Raw genomic sequence first — 23,814 nt, 5'->3', positions numbered from 1 at the left:
TGTCAGTGTGCAAATTAAGTTTCTGGTCGCAACAATGGTTGCAAATTGGGTCTTTATTTGCAACCAGAATGGTGTACATCTGACCTAAAGTGTATTTTACTTAAGACAGATGTTTCCCTATTTATTTTATTTATATAAGTTTTATATAGCGCTAGCTAGCCCCGTAGGTGTCAGAATGCTTTACAAGGTCATGATAAGAAACAGTAAATGCAGGCACGCAATGAACATATGAGACAGTAGTTCAACAGACACATGGTTCCCATCAAAGGTGCAAGTTGAGTGACCAACAGTAGAGACACAATTCGAGAGGAACTAAAAGTCAGAGAAGCACAATAAAGAAAGAGGGAACCGAGCATCAGACAGAGGGTCTAGGTCTGATAAAGCGATATTTTACTGAGATTCGTAGACTAGGAGCTAAAGGAGTAGGAGTTTCAGGTTTCTCTTGAAGCAAGGGAAGGCTTGCATCGAAGGTCACATGGTAGGGAGTTCCATATTCTTGGAGCATTTCCAGAAAAAGTGCGCAACTTGGTTGCTGTCTTTTTTTAGAATGGGAGGTAGGGGCAGAAGAGTATTGGAGCTTCTCAATGATCTTGTGGTTCCTGCTTTCGTCAGCTTGTTTTTGAAGTAGTTAGGTGTAGGAAGCTGGTTGAGGCTCTTGAATACAGGAGTGATTTGCTCAAACCGTTTAACGTCTAAGATGAGTCGGGCTGCCATGTTAAGAACAGATCTCAGGGGGCGAGGTGAGTTTTAGGCATCCCAATGAGAGTGGGATTACCATAGTCTAGTTTGGAGAGGACCAGAGATTGCACACATTTTTTAAATCATCTTCAGGAATAAATGGTTTAAGTTTCTTAAGGTTTTTGAGTGTGTACAGTGCTCCTTTTGCTGTATTCTTGATGTCCTCTTTCATTGACATTTTGTTGTCCAGGACGAAGCCAAGGGATTTTGCAGAGTTTGATAAAGTAAGATAGCACTTTAAAGCATTTAGGTTGATGAGCTATTCGTGTATTGAAAGGTGGTTACTTTAAGGGAAGAAAAGAATACCTTCTTTCTTGATGGGGTTCAGCTTTAAGTGATTTGTGTGAAATCAGGATTGTAATTTGTTCAATGTGTCATTAAGATGTTGAATGTCACTGTGTGATTTTATTTTGTAGTAAAGTTGGGTGGTTCCATAAAGAGATTTAAAAGGGAGGGGGATAGAATTGAGCCTGGAGGCATGCAAACATTGATCCGAGTGGGTTTAGACAGGCAAGAGTTGATTTTGATTTGTTGCGAGCGGTGTAGAAGGAAGTAAGAGAACCATTTTAGTACAGTGTCATTCAAACTGAAACGTCACGTAGGGCTGAGTGATTGACCGTATCGAATGCTGCTGATAGGTCAAGTAGAATAAGTAGGCAGATGTCACTCTCATCTAAGTCTCTGTGGATGTCATCCGATAGGTTCAGCATGGCGGTTTCAGTACTACAGCCTTTGTCAAGGAAGGAGAATTTTTGTATATGATGATTAAGTTGCTATAAGACACATTTTTCCAAAGTCTGGGCAAGGAACCGGAAGTTGGAGATAGGTCTGAGGTTGTTGAGATCGTTGAGATCAGCCCTGGTATTTTTGGGGATAGGTGTGATTTGTACTAGTTGGAGCAAAATCATCACACAACCCATGGTGAGAGATGTGTTAATGAAGAGAGTGCAGAACGGGGCGATGAAGAGGTTGAGACTTTTCACCATCATGGATGGGAGGGGATCATTGGCATGGGTCATTGGCTTTAGCTTCATGATTATATTGAAGACTTCCTTTTGAGTCAAAGGTTTGAAGTCCGACCAGTTGGCGCTGTTTATCAATTTGGCAAGATTCATGTAGTCGTTGCCTATTATCGTGGTTGTTTGGTCCAAAACAGGCTCTGGAGCTAGATCAGCTGTTTGGGGAGGTGGGATAGCGAAGGTGGGAAAGATGGAGTGAGTAGAGGAGACTTGCAAGAAGGTTTGCTTAATTTTTGAGACTTTGTCAGCGAAAAAAGCTACTGATTTCTTCACAACGTTCTTTTGTGTCGATTATAGCAGGAGGGGGTGCTGATGTAGTTTGTTGTTTAACAATGTTAAAGAGCTCCCTAGGCCTGTTTTTAGCATGGTCCCGTTGGTTGCGGAAGAAGGAGGCCGTGGGGAGAAGGCAACTGAATCAGATCTCCCTGCGGAGCTAGCAGTTTGAAAAGTGACGGAAAGTGATGGTCAAATAAGGAGAGGTGAGGGTTGGTCGCTTTTATAAGGATGTTACCTGTATTGAAAATGGATATATCCATTTCTCCTTTAAAAGAAGAGGAGGGGGATGTCGTAAGTTCAGTTCCGTAAGGTATCTTGATGATCTTGGTTACGTGCAGGAGGAGACGGAGCTGTTTCTCCATTTTGATGGCCGTTTAGAATAGAATCCAAAATTTGATTTCATGGAGCCATTGGCCAAATTGTTGTAGGTATCCGCAATTAGAGTTTCAGGGTATTGTATTAGAAGTTTGTGTTTGAGATTCTTCTTCACATTTTTTGAGACATTTATAGGATAATCGGTAGTCCAGAAGTTGGGCCCATATCTGACCTGTGCTGTGTCGAGAGGTTTATGGTGGAGCATTGTAATCAGCATGATCGTGGTTGGTTTCCAGTTGAGGGTACAAGACACAGGAGTGCTACCACAGTCAGAGACTGGCGAGGTGAGCAGCGTAACAAAGCGTGAGGGGCCCTAGTGAGGTGGGTAGTGTAAATTAAACCCAGGCAGTAAGTCACTTTCACAAGAAGGAAGTACGATGTTGTAGAAAGTGCATAACAACTAAAGACACTCATATAATGTAGTTTCAAGTACCTGCAGCAAAAGTCAGTCTTACAAGATAGCCTATAGTTACTCAAGGCATAAATAGGATGTTGGAGAAGCGTACCTAAAAGAAAATCATAGACACACATGTAATGTAGATCAACGTTCCTGCATCAGAAGTCAGATTTACAAGATACCTTTCAGATTCAAATTGTGTCCACAAGATGGAGCTCCAAGCTTGACAATAAGCAACCGGTCATGTAGATCCAAGGTCCTGTAGAAAATCCGGTTTGAAACAAAAGAAAGTAGCCTTCATAACTAATTGTGGCTCCTAGATGGAGCTCCAAGCTTAGCCATTCGTTTGGAGTCGCCAGACCTCGAGTGAGTGATGTGAAACACTGGGGATGTGTGGTGGCAAAGGGGATGTGAAAATGGCTACACGGGGTGGGGGAAGACACCGAGGGTGGGTGGCAGCAAAATAAAGCAACATGAGCCAACCATCTTCTCCCGTACCTTACCTTTATTGTATGTCATCACTTTAGATTGAAAGTGTGAATTTTTCCAGAGAGGTTAAATAATGCTCTGAAAGGACACATTTTACTGTAGGAAATTCATGTATAGTATACTGAACACAGGTCCATCAAAAATGAACGACTTTCAGCAGTATAATAATTTATTGGCGATATATGATACTAAAGTACATCCAGTTATCTGAGACAAAAACCTAAACTTACTACTTTTGGTATTCACGGAAGGCATAGTAAAGTTAGGACTCCGAACTTTAGTACTACTAAACTGAGACAAAATCCCAACTTTAAGACTTTCAGTAGTAAGTTTAGGATATTATCTCAGATTAGTTCTATGAATCCGCCCCTATGACTCTCTCAATTGCTGGCCCTGCATTGTTTTCTCAATCCCCCTTTTATGGTTTTACTTTTATTCTCTTTCTTTCTCTCTCATAAACATGTACACAAATTATTTACATGTCTCTCAGTCTCTCTCTCTCTATCTATGTTTTATTTTCACACACACCCACACACACATGCACACACACATGCACACACACACATGCACACACACACATACATGCACCCACACATGCACACACACACACACACACCCACACCCACACACCCACACCCACACACCACACACAACCCAACACCCACACTACAAACACACACAACCCAACACACACCACACACAACCACCCACACACACAACCCCCCCCACACACAGAACCACCAACTCCACACACAACGCCACACACACTCACAACCCCACACACACACCCCACACACACATCCCCCCACACTCACACACACAACCGCAAACACACACACCCACACACACAACCCCACACATACACAACCCTCACACACACAACCCATACACACACCCAACCCCACAAACAACCACATAAAACACACAAAACACACACACACAACCCACTACAAACACATACAACCCAACACACACCACACACAACCACCCATACACACACACAACCCCACACACCCAACACCACAAACCCACACGCAACCCCATAAACACACCGAAACCCCACACCCAACCACATAAACACACAAAACAACACAGACACAATCCCCCTACACACAACCCCCCACACACAACCCCCCCAAACACACAACCCCCCATACACACCCACACACAACCCAATACACACAACCAGCCACACAACTTCACACACACAACCCCACACACACAACTTCCCTAACACACACAACCACCCCCACACACACACAACCCCACACAGCCACACACACACACACACAACACCACACACACAACCACACACTCACACAACTCCACACATAAAACCCCACACACACACAACCCCACACACACAACCACACAACCCCACACACACAACCACACAATCCCACACACATCCACACACACACAATGCCACACACACAACCCCCCACACACAACCCCACACATACACACACACCACACCCACACACACAACCACACCCACACCCACACACGCCACACTCACACCACACACAACCTCACACCCAACCCCACACACACCACAAACACACACAACCCCTTACACACCACACACAACCCCACACACACCACACACATACACAACACACACTCACCACACACACACCACATACACACACATGCACACGCACACACACACACACATGCATACGCACGCACACATCAACAAAAAAATTTGGCAAGCAAAAGAAAACTATTAATATTCGCTTCTGATTGAACTTTTCCTGGCATGTCATACCAAAAGCCCAAAAGAGTTTTGGATCATCATCCACCGCCTGCGCACAGGAGCAGACATTTCTTGTGTAATCTGATCCATAAAAGCAGAGCGAACGAAGCCCTTGGCCCCCAACGGTATTCCAGCGTCAGTCTAGAAACAGGATGCAGAGTTTTGTTCCACATCACAGGAAAATCTCTTTATAACATGTATGGTTACCAAATCCATCCCGGTTTTGCATCCCATCTATAAACAAGCATTGGCATAGCCAATAGATCTCGCCTTTGGGATCATCTAAGTGTTTAACCAGAGCTATTAGCTTTGCCCATGTGTGTAAGCTATGTTGGGGGACTTGCTTTAAAAGGACCTCGAGTGCGTAGGAGAGTGGAGAGTTCATAGTCAAATGAGATGTAGAGGCAATTTAGAGAACCACAAGGATAAACCTGTGGGTCACCGGGAGATGAAGAATATCATAGTCTAGTAAGTGAAAACAAAGACAAATTAAGCACGGTGTGGAGGGTATATATGGTAGATCTAAAACCAGGAGTTGCAGAAATTGCCTAAAGTTTGAGTTATTGTTACTGATTACAACTATGTCATTGGGCACTGCAACGATTGTCACTATATTTGATGAGAGGCAGGTGAAATATACTACTGTTATTAAGCAGAATGTGAGCGGCATATTCTTTTGGTATGGAGGGATACACATCTACTGTTAAGGAACTGTTAGCAATCATTGAACAGGTGAGCAAGAGAAAAACACCAGGTTAGAAGTCAGATTTACATGAGTTTATTCATTCTCAATTGAGTGAAGAACCACATTAATAACAATGCTGCGCATTGATCCCGTCAGTGCGATGTCTTTTATTATGACTGTACAAGCAGATCTGACCATATAAAGCAGCAATGGGAAGGCCCACTCCACCTATGGCTGCTTCTATCTTTGGGACGTGCTTCTGGTCCCACAAAGCCATCTTTACGGAGCAGGTCCCCATCCATGAAACAAGCCCGCCATTGTGACTGCACAGCAATCCAACGGCATGTTAACAGTATGTACTGAGTGCACTTCAGGAGCCAGACGCCACGCCTCGCGAGGGCGGAGAGACGTGGCGGGAATAAAAGTTCCACAGGGGTGTATAAATCAGCAGGAAGCGGCTGGGGCATGATGAAAACTCATCTGGAGCTGAGATCCCGCGCGAGACAGCAGGGATACGTCTGACAAGAATGATAGAGGAAAATTAAATATGTATGACGAGGGATGAAGGAATGCTGTCCTTTCAAAATGACAGATGGGAGGAACACAAATAACACGTTCAGTTTGCGATGTTGCTATGAACTACTCAGATCAACAAAAACGCTGACAAATAAAAACCTAATGCAGTATACCATTATGAGATGCTGCCCGCTTGCTATCCTCACAATCCATCATTTTCTCATTATTTTATGCCCCAATGCTAAAGGCTCTGCTTCGGAATGTATGCTTTATCCGAGTTACCCAGGAAACCAGAAGGAAGGACATTGATATCTCAGAGGAATGACGCAGAGGAACACACACGAAGCAACAGTCCTTTGAAGGATGCCTGATGGCCTGTGGTCAAAGGAGGCCTCATTTGGGGTGCGGTGTGCTTATTCCAAAGCATAAAGTTTGTACACCAGCAACATGCCACCTGCATACACTCGGACACATGGAAAGGTTTAGAGACGGTAGTAGAAGATGACAAAGGAAAGCATGTCACCGCATTCCAGTGGCACAATGACCTTCTATGCGCAATTCTACACTCCCTAAAAGCTGCGTCTTGTGTGGATGGTAAACAAAGGCTAATGATACAGAATGTTGCATGATGAAAAGTAGCTTTTTTGAAGCGGCTATCTGGCTTGCATTAGGGTCAGTTTGCATGTCCTACAGAATGCCCATGTGAATTGTGTTGAGAGGAGCAGTGGATACCAACTAATAAAGCAAGCGTGGCCGCGCAGCAGCAAACGAAAGTGAAATCGCCAGGATGTCAAGCCGACAAAGCGACCGCGAGCAGGCTTATGTAAACAAACACACACGTGCCCCAGATTACATACAGATGGACCCTGCACTCGCCGCTGCTCGCTCCCTCAAGGTGGATCTCGCCACCTGCACGAGTGTGTGGTAAAGAGGTGACCAATTTCTAAAGGTCATCTCTTAGAGCAGCGCATGCTCGCTCCGCTATGTTCGACCTAAAAAAAGGCCTATCCTTCTGGATGTCGATGCCAAATATTTTGCCTCGCTCCTCTTGAAAGATCTTGACCCGTGGGCAAATTCTAGGAATCGGATACCCTTCAACCAAACCAGCTTTAGAGCTTACTTGGCGCATTTGATAACCTAGTAGCCATCATGATGCTTGTTGTAAAACAAATAAGGAAAGGCAAGCTTCTTTAATACTATTTTATAGATTATAGCATAGCCTTGGATCACAGAAACTGCCAGTTGCTTTGGCCCAAATTCAGAGCCTGGCCAATACCAGCACCACTTTTAAGTGACGCTCAATTGTTGAACTCTGATATGTGGGCCAGAGTAAAACTAGGGAATACTACTTCAATCTCAATTACAATAAAAACTGAACCCAGCATCAAACAAGGGTGCATACCAGCCTTCGCATTCTTGAATCTGCTTGTGTGTGACCTGGTACCAGCACTGGACTCCATTGTCAGTCATGCACCAAAACTAGGGAATAAGCCAATAACTACACTCCTCTATGCAAAACATGTAGTCCTTTTACGTGAAATGGCGATGGGGCTACAAAGATCGATCAACACACTACACAAGCACAGTACTTTAAATGTGATGACAAACTTCTAAAAAACAAACATCATAATATTTGGCAGAAAAAGGAAAAAGCTAGGGGCCCGATTCACAGAATGAACTTAAGACTCAATCCTAAACTTACTACTATTTTGTTATTCACAGAATGCACTTACTACTTTTGGCATTCACAGAATTAACTTACTACTTTTGGTATTCACAGAAGTTAGGATTTTGTCTTAAGACAGACTTAAGACAAAATCCTAACTTCTGTGAATACCAAAAGTAGTAAGTTCATTCTGTGAATGCCAAAAGTAGTAAGTGCAATCTGTGAATACCAAAATAGTAGTAAGTTTAGGATTGAGTTCATTCTAGGTGCCTGGTTTCTGAATAATCATCACTTGGCCAAATCAAACAGATTTACATATCTTGGGTGCTTGCTGAATGATAAAGGAGGTCACCTAAATATCTCAAATCACTGAGGCCATGAACTGCATCTTTGCAATTTGCTTTCCAAATAATGTTTAAAACCACAAAACAGCCCCCTCTGGAACCCAAGATGAAGATAATTAACGTCAAACGTATTCCTACATTGACATGCGGCTCAGAAGCATTTCGAGGAGGATTAGGTGCCTTCTTGAACAAAGCACAGAGCACTATCTTTAGATCCTTGTTAAACAGCTACACAACACCTAACCAGCTCAAATGAGGATGGAATTAAAACCGAATGACCAACACTTTTTCCAGAAAGCTAGCCTCCTGAAGTACATGCACTGAACACGAGCAGCCAAAACTGGAACTCCAAAGAATTTATTCTGGCTGGAAGTAATGTCGTTAAATTGGCCGCAGACCCTTAATCTTCGGTCAATTGCCCTCACCGAAGCCCTGGAACTGAAAGGCGCTGCCACTCTGTGGAATCTACACCTGTCACACCAGCAGTTTGGGGCAGTTCTAAATAAAGAGGTTCACATGGATTCCTTCATGAGGGATCATCAGAGTTTCATGAGAAGAAAGTATTCTCACCTGGTAATCAACCTCTATGACCAAAGTGGGATGCAAATGTACATCACTCAACCATTCTCTGCCTCTTCCAAAACCAGGTTTTGCCAGCTACACATGGGATGGTTTTAATCATTAGATTTCCTGCAACCCTGGGCACTCCAACCATCTCTTGACAAGTGTTGTTTATGCGGCACGACCTAGGAGAACCTGTCACACCTTCTTTGCATCCGCCCTTATTTAACCAATGAATGAAGAAGGTTTATTTGACACCCCCTGATAAATGAAGGGCTACTGTTGATTGTGACAGTAGATTAATTTCTCCTGTATGAAGCCCATCTGGAAGTAATAGCCAACCATTTAAAAAGTTGAGTAAAGAGGACAAAGCATGAAGGAACTTTTCCGCACGAATCACTTCTCCAGTTATCTGGTCCTCCTTAGTGATGTTGCTACTTGCAGAACAAGGACCATGTGTGAACAAAGCGGTCAGGCCCCTAGTGGAAGGTTGTCATCTTCATCATGACTTGTTCCAAAACATCACTGGATGATTATTTTAAAGTGACAACTTGTCCTGCTGCGCCGCCAGCAGAAACACAGCGTTACATTATCGCCGCTTTTATCGGCAGGAAACTGCCGATAAAGCAGCGATAATGGGCTTGATAATATGCTCTATTGAATTCCAATCGAAGCCCATGTTAAATGTCTTGACATCTAACATGGGCTTCGATTGGAATTCATAGAGCATATTATCAAGCCCATTATCGCCGCTTTATCTGCAGTTTCCTGCTGATAAAAGCGGCGATAATGTAACGCCCTTACTTGATAATATGCCCCACAATGTCCAGCAACTGTTCACTACAATCAATACGCTTAGTTTCTGTTCCCAGAGTGGGCAAGGTTTAGAGTGACATTGTTCTGAGGCCTGTTCTTGCTGGTTTATATCATCAGTTCTCAAAGTTTAATCATGCTGGTAGAATTTTTAAAGGTCAAAATATATTTGAATAACCTGAACACAGCGGCCAGTAGAGGTCTTCGGTCTCGTTGATAGTTTTGACATTTCATATTTCCTTAGGATTGTTGTGATGGCAGAATATTTTTAACAGCAAATCAATTAATAAATGGCGAAACTTATGCCTCGCTCCTCTTGAAAGATCTTGACCCGTGGGCAAATTCTAGGAATCGGATACCCTTCAACCAAACCAGCTTTAGAGCTTACTTGGCGCATTTGATAACCTAGTAGCCATCATGATGCTTGTTGTAAAACAAATAAGGAAAGGCAAGCTTCTTTAATACTATTTTATAGATTATAGCATAGCCTTGGATCACAGAAACTGCCAGTTGCTTTGGCCCAAATTCAGAGCCTGGCCAATACCAGCACCACTTTTAAGTGACGCTCAATTGTTGAACTCTGATATGTGGGCCAGAGTAAAACTAGGGAATACTACTTCAATCTCAATTACAATAAAAACTGAACCCAGCATCAAACAAGGGTGCATACCAGCCTTCGCATTCTTGAATCTGCTTGTGTGTGACCTGGTACCAGCACTGGACTCCATTGTCAGCCATGCACCAAAACTAGGGAATAAGCCAATAACTACACTCCTCTATGCAAAACATGTAGTCCTTTTACGTGAAATGGCGATGGGGCTACAAAGATCGATCAACACACTACACAAGCACAGTACTTTAAATGTGATGACAAACTTCTAAAAAACAAACATCATAATATTTGGCAGAAAAAGGAAAAAGCTAGGGGCCCGATTCACAGAATGAACTTAAGACTCAATCCTAAACTTACTACTATTTTGTTATTCACAGAATGCACTTACTACTTTTGGCATTCACAGAATTAACTTACTACTTTTGGTATTCACAGAAGTTAGGATTTTGTCTTAAGACAGACTTAAGACAAAATCCTAACTTCTGTGAATACCAAAAGTAGTAAGTTCATTCTGTGAATGCCAAAAGTAGTAAGTGCAATCTGTGAATACCAAAATAGTAGTAAGTTTAGGATTGAGTTCATTCTAGGTGCCTGGTTTCTGAATAATCATCACTTGGCCAAATCAAACAGATTTACATATCTTGGGTGCTTGCTGAATGATAAAGGAGGTCACCTAAATATCTCAAATCACTGAGGCCATGAACTGCATCTTTGCAATTTGCTTTCCAAATAATGTTTAAAACCACAAAACAGCCCACTCTGGAACCCAAGATGAAGATAATTAACGTCAAACGTATTCCTACATTGACATGCGGCTCAGAAGCATTTCGAGGAGGATTAGGTGCCTTCTTGAACAAAGCACAGAGCACTATCTTTAGATCCTTGTTAAACAGCTACACAACACCTAACCAGCTCAAATGAGGATGGAATTAAAACCGAATGACCAACACTTTTTCCAGAAAGCTAGCCTCCTGAAGTACATGCACTGAACACGAGCAGCCAAAACTGGAACTCCAAAGAATTTATTCTGGCTGGAAGTAATGTCGTTAAATTGGCCGCAGACCCTTAATCTTCGGTCAATTGCCCTCACCGAAGCCCTGGAACTGAAAGGCGCTGCCACTCTGTGGAATCTACACCTGTCACACCAGCAGTTTGGGGCAGTTCTAAATAAAGAGGTTCACATGGATTCCTTCATGAGGGATCATCAGAGTTTCATGAGAAGAAAGTATTCTCACCTGGTAATCAACCTCTATGACCAAAGTGGGATGCAAATGTACATCACTCAACCATTCTCTGCCTCTTCCAAAACCAGGTTTTGCCAGCTACACATGGGATGGTTTTAATCATTAGATTTCCTGCAACCCTGGGCACTCCAACCATCTCTTGACAAGTGTTGTTTATGCGGCACGACCTAGGAGAACCTGTCACACCTTCTTTGCATCCGCCCTTATTTAACCAATGAATGAAGAAGGTTTATTTGACACCCCCTGATAAATGAAGGGCTACTGTTGATTGTGACAGTAGATGAATTTCTCCTGTATGAAGCCCATCTGGAAGTAATAGCCAACCATTTAAAAAGTTGAGTAAAGAGGACAAAGCATGAAGGAACTTTTCCGCACGAATCACTTCTCCAGTTATCTGGCCCTCCTTAGTGATGTTGCTACTTGCAGAACAAGGACCATGTGTGAACAAAGCGGTCAGGCCCCTAGTGGAAGGTTGTCATCTTCATCATGACTTGTTCCAAAACATCACTGGATGATTATTTTAAAGTGACAACTTGTCCTGCTGCGCCGCCAGCAGAAACACAGCGTTACATTATCGCCGCTTTTATCGGCAGGAAACTGCCGATAAAGCAGCGATAATGGGCTTGATAATATGCTCTATTGAATTCCAATCGAAGCCCATGTTAAATGTCTTGACATCTAACATGTGCTTCGATTGGAATTCATAGAGCATATTATCAAGCCCATTATCGCCGCTTTATCTGCAGTTTCCTGCTGATAAAAGCGGCGATAATGTAACGCCCTTACTTGATAATATGCCCCACAATGTCCAGCAACTGTTCACTACAATCAATACGCTTAGTTTCTGTTCCCAGAGTGGGCAAGGTTTAGAGTGACATTGTTCTGAGGCCTGTTCTTGCTGGTTTATATCATCAGTTCTCAAAGTTTAATCATGCTGGTAGAATTTTTAAAGGTCAAAATATATTTGAATAACCTGAACACAGCGGCCAGTAGAGGTCTTCGGTCTCGTTGATAGTTTTGACATTTCATATTTCCTTAGGATTGTTGTGATGGCAGAATATTTTTAACAGCAAATCAATTAATAAATGGCGAAACTTATGCCTCGCTCCTCTTGAAAGATCTTGACCCGTGGGCAAATTCTAGGAATCGGATACCCTTCAACCAAACCAGCTTTAGAGCTTACTTGGGGCATTTGATAACCTAGTAGCCATCATGATGCTTGTTGTAAAACAAATAAGGAAAGGCAAGCTTCTTTAATACTATTTTATAGATTATAGCATAGCCTTGGATCACAGAAACTGCCAGTTGCTTTGGCCCAAATTCAGAGCCTGGCCAATACCAGCACCACTTTTAAGTGACACTCAATTGTTGAACTCTGATATGTGGGCCAGAGTAAAACTAGGGAATACTACTTCAATCTCAATTACAATAAAAACTGAACCCAGCATCAAACAAGGGTGCATACCAGCCTTCGCATTCTTGAATCTGCTTGTGTGTGACCTGGTACCAGCACTGGACTCCATTGTCAGTCATGCACCAAAACTAGGGAATAAGCCAATAACTACACTCCTCTATGCAAAACATGTAGTCCTTTTACGTGAAATGGCGATGGGGCTACAAAGATCGATCAACACACTACACAAGCACAGTACTTTAAATGTGATGACAAACTTCTAAAAAACAAACATCATAATATTTGGCAGAAAAAGGAAAAAGCTAGGGGCCCGATTCACAGAATGAACTTAAGACTCAATCCTAAACTTACTACTATTTTGTTATTCACAGAATGCACTTACTACTTTTGGCATTCACAGAATTAACTTACTACTTTTGGTATTCACAGAAGTTAGGATTTTGTCTTAAGACAGACTTAAGACAAAATCCTAACTTCTGTGAATACCAAAAGTAGTAAGTTCATTCTGTGAATGCCAAAAGTAGTAAGTGCAATCTGTGAATACCAAAATAGTAGTAAGTTTAGGATTGAGTTCATTCTAGGTGCCTGGTTTCTGAATAATCATCACTTGGCCAAATCAAACAGATTTACATATCTTGGGTGCTTGCTGAATGATAAAGGAGGTCACCTAAATATCTCAAATCACTGAGGCCATGAACTGCATCTTTGCAATTTGCTTTCCAAATAATGTTTAAAACCACAAAACAGCCCACTCTGGAACCCAAGATGAAGATAATTAACGTCAAACGTATTCCTACATTGACATGCGGCTCAGAAGCATTTCGAGGAGGATTAGGTGCCTTCTTGAACAAAGCACAGAGCACTATCTTTAGATCCTTGTTAAACAGCTACACAACACCTAACCAGCTCAAATGAGGATGGAATTAAAACCGAATGACCAACACTTTTTCCAGAAAGCTAGCCTCCTGAAGTACATGCACTGAACACGAGCAGCCAAAACTGGAACTCCAAATAATTTATTCTGGCTGGAAGTAATGTCGTTAAATTGGCCGCAGACCCTTAATCTTCGGTCAATTGCCCTCACCGAAGCCCTGGAACTGAAAGGCGCTGCCACTCTGTGGAATCTACACCTGTCACACCAGCAGTTTGGGGCAGTTCTAAATAAAGAGGTTCACATGGATTCCTTCATGAGGGATCATCAGAGTTTCATGAGAAGAAAGTATTCTCACCTGGTAATCAACCTCTATGACCAAAGTGGGATGCAAATGTACATCACTCAACCATTCTCTGCCTCTTCCAAAACCAGGTTTTGCCAGCTACACATGGGATGGTTTTAATCATTAGATTTCCTGCAACCCTGGGCACTCCAACCATCTCTTGACAAGTGTTGTTTATGCGGCACGACCTAGGAGAACCTGTCACACCTTCTTTGCATCCGCCCTTATTTAACCAATGAATGAAGAAGGTTTATTTGACACCCCCTGATAAATGAAGGGCTACTGTTGATTGTGACAGTAGATGAATTTCTCCTGTATGAAGCCCATCTGGAAGTAATAGCCAACCATTTAAAAAGTTGAGTAGAGAGGACAAAGCATGAAGGAACTTTTCCGCACGAATCACTTCTCCAGTTATCTGGCCCTCCTTAGTGATGTTGCTACTTGCAGAACAAGGACCATGTGTGAACAAAGCGGTCAGGCCCCTAGTGGAAGGTTGTCATCTTCATCATGACTTGTTCCAAAACATCACTGGATGATTATTTTAAAGTGACAACTTGTCCTGCTGCGCCGCCAGCAGAAACACAGCGTTACATTATCGCCGCTTTTATCGGCAGGAAACTGCCGATAAAGCAGCGATAATGGGCTTGATAATATGCTCTATTGAATTCCAATCGAAGCCCATGTTAAATGTCTTGACATCTAACATGGGCTTCGATTGGAATTCATAGAGCATATTATCAAGCCCATTATCGCCGCTTTATCTGCAGTTTCCTGCTGATAAAAGCGGCGATAATGTAACGCCCTTTCTTGATAATATGCCCCACAATGTCCAGCAACTGTTCACTACAATCAATACGCTTAGTTTCTGTTCCCAGAGTGGGCAAGGTTTAGAGTGACATTGTTCTGAGGCCTGTTCTTGCTGGTTTATATCATCAGTTCTCAAAGTTTAATCATGCTGGTAGAATTTTTAAAGGTCAAAATATATTTGAATAACCTGAACACAGCGGCCAGTAGAGGTCTTCGGTCTCGTTGATAGTTTTGACATTTCATATTTCCTTAGGATTGTTGTGATGGCAGAATATTTTTAACAGCAAATCACTTAATAAATGGCGAAACTTATACTCTTTATTGTTAGGCCTGTATTAGAATAAGCATTTTACATTTTTAGAGCACAGCACTTTGGGTCGGATGTACAACTGTTTATTGCAGTCGCAAAGGGGTATTCTGCCCATTTGCAACCACAAAAAAGGTCTGGCCAATGTACTAACCCTATTTTGCAAGTAGCTAACCCATTAGCGAGTCGCCAAATATGGTTAGCGGATAGCTATTAGGAAGGGGCATGCCGAGGCGTCCCTTCCATTTACGAGTGCAAATGCCATGTATGAGTGTTTTGCGACCGCACTAGCGGTCGCAAAAAACTTGCAGTTTACCACCTACTACAAGTAGGTGGTAAACCATTCACAAACAGAAAGGGGCCCCCAGGGGACCGCTTCCCTTTTGTGAATGGGTGTGTAAATATTTTTTAAGATAAGGCAGGGTTCCCTGGGACCACTGCCTGCCCTCAAAAAATGAAACTGAAAAGTTAAATTTTTCTTTGTTAAATGCATCCTGTTTTACTGAAAAACAAGCTGCATTCCAAAAGAAACTGCTTTATTGAAAATGCAGTCCCAGTCATGGTGGTCTGCTGAGCCCAGCACGACAGCATCCCTAGAAGTGCTAGCCATTCCTAATGTGGTGGCAAATGATTGCGTCAGTCTCATTAATATTCATGAGGCATGCAATTTGTGACCCCATTGGGAATTGCAAACAGTGTCTGAGACACTGTTGTACATTGAAATTTGAGACTCGCAAATTGCGAGTTGCAATTTGCGAGTCGCAAAATTCAATGGTCGTACATCTAGCCCCTAATATAATATTGCACCAAAGTAAAGTCTCGGGTCTACTAGCACCGATCCTTTTATTCTGGAGATGCTGCTGAATGCACCCCTTGCCTGCGGTCGGAATTCCGCTCCTGTGCGGTACATTCCGATCGCGGGTGTGGTCGTGAAGGCTCCCGGCCGGCATCAGCACACGTGCACTCTGTGCCATGACGGACCGGAGCCGTCACCAGCAAGGGGTTAAACGTTTTTATTGAGCCCCAGAAACCTAGGACCAAAATAGACGAACTGGTAAAAAATCTTTTGACGACTATCAGTCAACGACATATATGATCATGCTGAAAGCCATCTGCACAAACTGGTACGTACACTAAATCTTAGACTGTTTTCTTTTGCTAGCTCCCGTTTTAGAAATAAAAAGCCCAGGAATGTACACAGAGACATTGTTTATCTGTTTGCCCATTTTAATGTGTCAATTCTGTATATCTTTTAAAATAATTTTGTTGGCACTTTAATGGACTTGATTATCTAAATAAAGTACACACAAAACAAATATTTAGAAAACAAGCTCTGCTAGCCTACTACCCCCACCCACACAGACACACTCACACACGTATGCAAACATACTATTTCAGTAGCGTTTCTGTGCAGCCAGCCTCTTTCTGGGCCCGATTCACAGAATGAACTTAAGACTCAATCCTAAACTTACTACTATTTTGGTATTCACAGAATGCACTTACTACTTTTGGCATTCACAGAATGAACTTACTACTTTTGGTATTCACAGAAGTTAGGATTTTGTCTTAAGTCTGTCTTAAGTTTGTCTTAAGACAAACTTAAGACAAAATCCTAACTTCTGTGAATACCAAAAGTAGTAAGTTCATTCTGTGAATGCCAAAAGTAGTAAGTGCATTCTGTGAATACCAAAATAGTAGTAAGTTTAAGATTGAGTCTTAAGTTCATTCTGTGAATCGGGCCCTCTGTGCCTTCTGTGTCTGCTTATTTCATCATTCCCGAATGCAGCAGAATCATTATGTGAGAAAGATGCATGTCTTTCTGATGTAATCTTATGTAGTGCGAAAATGTCAGGGGGTGCAGAGATTAGCGATTCCAAATGATTCACCTGTAGTTATCTGGCTGTGATGTGGAATCAAGTCCACCTGAGAAGGGTGGCATTGTGTGGCTGAATGCTCTGGCTATCCAGGCAGCAGACTCTAATGACATTCCGTTTAGTGAGTAGCCCAGAAATCAGGACAGTAGCCCATTTCCCTGTTGTTCCTAATATGAGTGCCTTCTTAATACCTATTTGGCAGGTAACAGGAGTTTCTGCCCAAAAAGCTGTACAGTGCGATACTCGGTTTTACATTATGCCGAAAAATTACTGTGGGTAACGTTGTGGACAAATCCAGCAGGTCAAGTAATGTGCAATCAGGCCCTCAAAAAGGCCTTGGTTCAGAAATACCATGGAGAAACTTTGTGTTCACACCAATATCAGCAGGTTATTGTCCTCAGCGAACCTACATGGAAAAGAGTGTTCCATAATCTGTGCTCTTCGTGAGGATTTTTTATTTCTTGTTCTCTCAGTTTGAAAAACCTTTGGCCAGACCAATCGGCTTTAACATAAAAAAAGCTTGTAGAAGTGCTGGTCTCTCACATAATAATTCAAACATACTGTAGTAAAGAACCACTACATAATGAAGGTTTCAAAGTCCGATTTTATTTAGTCATAGATAACAGGTGCTCCCAGCTTGGCGGCTAATCTCACAACATTCTAACTCGCGCTCCCAGAGGAAGAGCGGACAGTACCAAGAGGGGAGGAAAGGGGAGGGGTGGGGAAAGGAAAAGACACCACTGGTGAGGTTACAACACACCTTCCCCCTTACAGAGAGCGAAAGACGTGGGAATACAGGTCCTTAGGCAGGGATGAGAGAAAGCAGTGGGAGGGAGAGAGAAGGGAACGAAAAGTGGTGGGACTAGAGGAGGCGAGGAAACACAAAGGAGAGAGAAAAGAAACGAGAAATGGGGGAGACAGGAGAGGACGCGCAAAAGAGAAGGGAAACAAGGAGGAGGGACAGACGAAAGAGGGAGGAAAGAGCACCACCCCAAAAGGATGGGAAAAGAGAGAGAGAAAGGCGCCCCCTTGGAGTGATAGGGAACGGTCAACAGGGGAAAGGAAGGTGAAGAGCCCAGAGCCCGTGAAGGCTGTCCTTACGGGATGGAACTATATCAAGAGCAACTATAAGGGAAACAAAAACCCAAGAGAAAACCTCTAAAAGGAACTAACCGGGAAAGGGCAGGGACAGAGGGTTCATATGTACCACTAGGTCCCACACTGGCTTTACTCGCACCGAGACGAGCAAGTTGGTATAACAATGGGTGTGGCAGAAACTTCCCATCCCTAGAACTTCCTCTGCCACCCCACCATACTCTTCTTAAAGTCTCATGGATGAACCTTAGGACCTAGGTTAAACACAGATATGAGAACCTCATCCCTCTTTCACCTTGGGCTCCCCTTGGAGCGAACAAGCCCAACAGTCTGTTCGCCATATAGTTCCGCACTTCTTCTACTAGTCTTTCCATCCCCCTCTAGAGGGACGATACTGGAGGTAACGCTCAAATTTTATTATTGAGACAGTAACTTGGACCAGGGCACTGCCCGGCAACTCCTTCTGGCCCCCCTATGTCTCTCTTGCAATGTCATCTTCTGTGACTGGTCTAGGCCCTCTTTTACCCTTCCTCCCTTGGCCATTACCAGAATCCAAACCCTTATCGAATTCTTTATCGAACAGCTCCCGATCATCAACCTGAGCCTCTTCTGCCTTAACTCCATCCTCCTGTTTCATCACGCGTCTGCCATAGGAGAACTCAGTAGTGTTTTCTGGGTCACGAAAATTAAGCTTTCTCCTATACTCATAGAGTGAACGCTTCTGCTCTGACTTGACCATTAGTGGGAAATCTTTTGATATTTTCTGCATACCCTTATTCTCTCTCTCCAACTTCCCACTGTGGGGCCTTTGAATGTATTTACCTTTATTCTCACTCTTTGGTTCAAACAAACTCGAGTCCACTTCTCTTTCCTGTTCACAATTGACCACATACCCCTCCCTAGTTTTAGTCTTGAACTCAGACAATGTGGTTCTTTGCCACGTCTCTTTGCGATTGAATTGGTCACTCTTACATTTCATCCTTTTCCGCTCATTTGCTGTGGCAATTATGCGTTCTCCCTTCCTTACGCATTCTCCTTCTTCTCCCACTATACTTTCACTGTTTTTTCTCTCGTGCTTCTTACGTATTTCTCTTTCATCCACCAAACATTGGTTAGATTCTCGTTTTTCTTTAAGTTTGTCTTTAGCAGTTTTTTTTCCACGTTCTTTAATACTTGCTGCACCCTCACAGACTGCTGAAACCTTGGAAGGCGGCGTGAGTACCTTCAATGCACCACCCTTAGTTACATGCATGCTTTGTTTCTGTGCCTGCTCAACCATTTGTTCTTTTCTTCTACCATTAAGTGATATTCTCAAATTCTTTTGATCCTTCCACCCTAGCATGGTGGGACCACTTACTGTTATGTACATGGTACTCCTAGTATTATTTCCCTTGTGCATTAAATCCATGACTTTGCATCCTATTACGTTGATGTCCTCCCCTGTATACATTTTCAGGGATATGTTTGCCTCTTTGAATTCGTTTCCATGTTGTTTAACTAATTCTCTATTCCATTCCTCCTTGCTTACCAAACTGTAACGTGATCCTGAATCTAAGACCATATCTGTCTTCACTCTGCCTATGCAGATAGTACACACCGGGTTTATTTTACTTGGATTAACTTCCTCTTTGCTATCCATTCTTTCCTTGAACACTTCATCCCTTGATACTTTTACCAACGAGGCTTGTGCATAATGTTCATCCAACACTCTCAAGATGTCCTCATAAATATTTCTGACTGTTCCTTTCATGAATACTTTTTCCATTTCGCGGTATTTTTTCCGTCCCCCAGTTCCTAAACTGTAAAGTAATATTTCCGCCTTTTCCTTTGGTACCATGGATTCTACCTCTTCCTCACAAACTGACATGTAGTTCTCAAAATATACTTTCCATTCACTCCATTCTGCAACTTCTTGCTCATCCCCCTCCATAAACGGCACCGGTGGCGGGAAATTATACTTCTGGCCCCACTCCATGTTGAACGCGCTGTTATTTCTGGGAATAACCGTGAAGATGTAACGTTAACTTCCCCCCTAAAGATGGCAGTATGGGTGCGCCTCGTTGGACTAAGTTTAGCCCCAACTGGTTAAAAGTAATACGCAGATACTCCTAATGCTAGGGTAAGATGAATGGAGAGAGAGGGAGGGAGTCTTCCCGAATCTAAAGCTCTGGTCAGGTGAGGATGGAACTGATTAACAGCTACGGAGAGAAAAGATGATTGGGTACACTCACAGCTGCACTATAATGAGTTCACCCTCTAAAGTGCCCCACCCTACTTCTTTGAGGCCTTCAATGTTACCTGCGCCGCTTTACCCTCAGTAAAATTTGCACCTTCAAGCATGCGCATGTAAAGAGTTCCTCCTACTTGAATGTTTCAAATGACCCAGAAGCAGGAACGTAGTCTACACAGACCAGCGATGTTGTCACTTTCAGTCACGCCGATTTGCCCTCAGAGGCTAGTTCTCTCCTCACACGAACTAATGTGCATATTGGTACCCCCTTATTTTTTTTTCTTTTGTACCACCAAACGTCTTTTATTTGTTACAGTCCTTATTCCTTCTATTTTTTCTCCGTTCCGGGATTGTAACAAGCGTGCATTGAAAGGAATGGCCCACCGGGTGGCAGTGCAGAATGGCGCCTGTTCCACTTACGAACTGAAGGAGGTGACACTTGCGCCTGTCAAACTTCACTTTACTCAACTGAGTTGGAGAACAGTAAACCTAAATCAGCTTCGACTTCTCCTCACGCTCAATTTCTTTGGTGCACACCTCTCGAATTCCAAGAAAAGTCACAGTACTACCAATTGGGTAATAGTTTTATTCAATATTTCACTCACGAGTACTCCCCCCGTTATGCAGTAAATTGCTTGAATAACTATGTAAACTTCTATTTCAAGGAAGATCGTAAATAACTCATTCAGATTTCACCTTTCTATGACATTTCTTTTCTTATCTTTTATTTTCCTCTTGTGAAAGACGAACACCACCCGATGTAGTACCTCAACTTCTTCGGGTGAGAGTTATACAGCTGACAGGTTCTCTACTTGGGACGGTTTCTGTCTGAAAATATCTCTCGGTAAAGCACCGAACACTCCCTCACCTCAGCGCAGCTCACGGCAGGAGCCGTGTGGCAACCCTTTTTTTTTTTTTTTTTTTTTCTCTCTGTTGATTCCCCAGCCGTTTCCTCTCGCTGAAACTTAGCTTGCCCTCCGTGCTCACACGGCTGGGATCTGACACAGCTTGCCTTTCGCGCCTCTCCACATATCACCTCTCACCTCATCTCAGTGCCTTCTCCAGCGAAGATGAACCTCCTTTGCCTCGGGTTCGGTTCACACACAGGATACACCGCCACCAAACCAGCTTAGACTCCGCCTGCGGCACCCTCAGGGGTGTTTACAGATGTCACTTCCACCTCATGGACTCTGTCTTGCTTCGTGCTGCATGGGGTGACGCTATGCCGTGGAGAAACGCGGCGATGCTATTACGTAGGAGTGTCTCACCCTATGTAAAGACTTTCGTGTTTTCCAGTGCTCATTATAGTTCTCTGCCACCAAAGCTTATATTATAAACTTCCCGATGCGGTGAATACGATTAATCAGACATTTTAGTTCCCCATTCCGCTCAGCTCACTTCAATTGTTATCACTTCAATTTTTCTCCTTTTTTTTTTTTCAGCTCGCGGTGAGAACGATTTTAAAACACTCTCGTTCCCCCTCCACTCAGCACTCTTCAAAAGCTTCAGTTGCTCAATTCATGGACTTTCGCCTCTTTTAAAACTCATCCACTCGGGTCTTATTCCTTTTTTCAATCACAATCTCACCAGAACGCCCGCAGTAGGTCATCAATTCATTTTTTCATATCTTCTTTCCTTTGTCCCAGGACACTAGTTACCAGATACACCGACGCCGGTCAGACTTCAACAAGGAAGGAACGCTCCTCTTCTCCACACGGCACCAGCTCACCTTCAATGAGGCTTCACACCCGACTCCCTTTTACGTTCAGGAATCGAGAAACTCACGTCCCCCCCAGGGAACACCTCGATGAGTACAGCCTGGATACCGGTATGTCTGCTGTCCAGTGATCATCAAATCTTTACTTCTGAGTCCTTCTTTTCAATTCAAAACTCCGCACAAGCATCAAATCTATCCAGGGGGGAAGACACCAACTGACCCTGGCTCAGCTCCTCGTCCTCGTCGCCAGAAAATGTAGTAAAGAACCACTACATAATGAAGGTTTCAAAGTCCGATTTTATTTAGTCATAGATAACAGGTGCTCCCAGCTTGGCGGCTAATCTCACTCACAACATTCTAACTCGCGCTCCCAGAGGAAGAGCGGACAGTACCAAGAGGGGAGGAAAGGGGAGGGGTGGGGAAAGGAAAAGACACCACTGGTGAGGTTACAACACATACACTATCATTCCTTAATATTATACTCGACAAAGTTTTCATAGTTGTATTCATAATTCCTAACAGAGAGCCTCTTGAAGCATGGAGAAGCGTGGCTCAGTGGTTAGAGGCGGCAGACCCAGAAGCTGAGATCGGCCGTGGACCAGGGTTCGATTCCCCGCCTCGACGGGTCTCAGGCTCAAAAAATTCCACGGAGTCGACAATTCTTGCTCTGGTGCCCACTCGACTCTCGGCGTCACACTCTGTGACTCTGGGCAATAGCTTGCTTAATCTCCACTACGGCCCCTCGCGCGGGATGCCTGGCTTTCACCTTGTGGATGCCTGGCCGGGGATCTCACAGGGGAATACCAGGACGGGTTCCCTAAGCAAGTGCCTTGAGGCCCCTGGGTTAAAGCGCGCTATATAAATCGAAACACATTTACATTTACACTCTGGAATTGCATAAGTTAAATTGGTATAAGTCAGCCACAAACTTTCCCACTGTCCCAGCCTTTATTCTGTGGGGCAGAACCGCTCTTCTCTGCAACTGGTTCAGGCATCATGAACCTCTCCAAAATCGAGGAGTAGTTTTCAGGAACCTGACCTAGGTTCTAAGCTGGCATGTCAGCATACTGAGGACAGACATGCCAAAGTGATTGTGAAGGTAAAGTAAGTATATGTTGTCAAGGTACATATATATATTGTTAAGTATAGTTACCCTCTACTGACCTTTATGATATTCTGGAGTGGACAGTTTGGCACGCACATTTCTACATCTCAATATTCTGGTAGATTTCTGTCAGAGCTCAACTCAGCAGGACTCCTTTCCATACCAAGCACCATCTCTCTGGCACTTAGGGTGATATTAGCAACAACTTGCGATAATTATCGCAAAACACGCTTAGTGTGGTTTTTTTGTGATCGCCAGATATTATCGCGGAGATAACATGCTATTAGCAACGTTTATCTCTAATGCCATAAAATATCCAGCGATAGCGGCTAAATGTGTGAATATCTCTGGAAATCCAGCGATATTTACGCATTAACGCCATGGTGGACTTAGCCTGACAATCCACCTCCCAGTGAAGAAACAGGTAAGTCATGTGCTTTCACGCAGCGATGCATCACTTCTAATAAATGAGGCCCTTGGTCTTTGCCCAGAGGCTTTGTTAACGCAGATAGTGAACTTAAGAACTAGGCTTATCATGAAACACAATGCAATT

At 43.3% G+C, this 23,814-nt stretch overlaps 1 protein-coding gene across 1 annotated transcript in view; it reads left to right on the top strand.

Moving 5' to 3' along the window:
- LOC147734875 (C-type lectin galactose-binding isoform-like) overlaps positions 1–23,814 on the top strand; it is an 80,593-nt gene that overhangs the window by 40,987 nt on the left and 15,792 nt on the right. The window lies entirely within an intron of this gene.

This window comes from Lissotriton vulgaris, chromosome 1_2, assembly GCF_964263255.1.
Source record: "Lissotriton vulgaris chromosome 1_2, aLisVul1.2, whole genome shotgun sequence".
NCBI classification, from domain to species: domain Eukaryota; kingdom Metazoa; phylum Chordata; class Amphibia; order Caudata; family Salamandridae; genus Lissotriton; species Lissotriton vulgaris.
The sequence above is the reverse complement of the archived record's forward strand: the minus strand, read 5'-3'. Positions and strand labels throughout refer to the sequence as shown.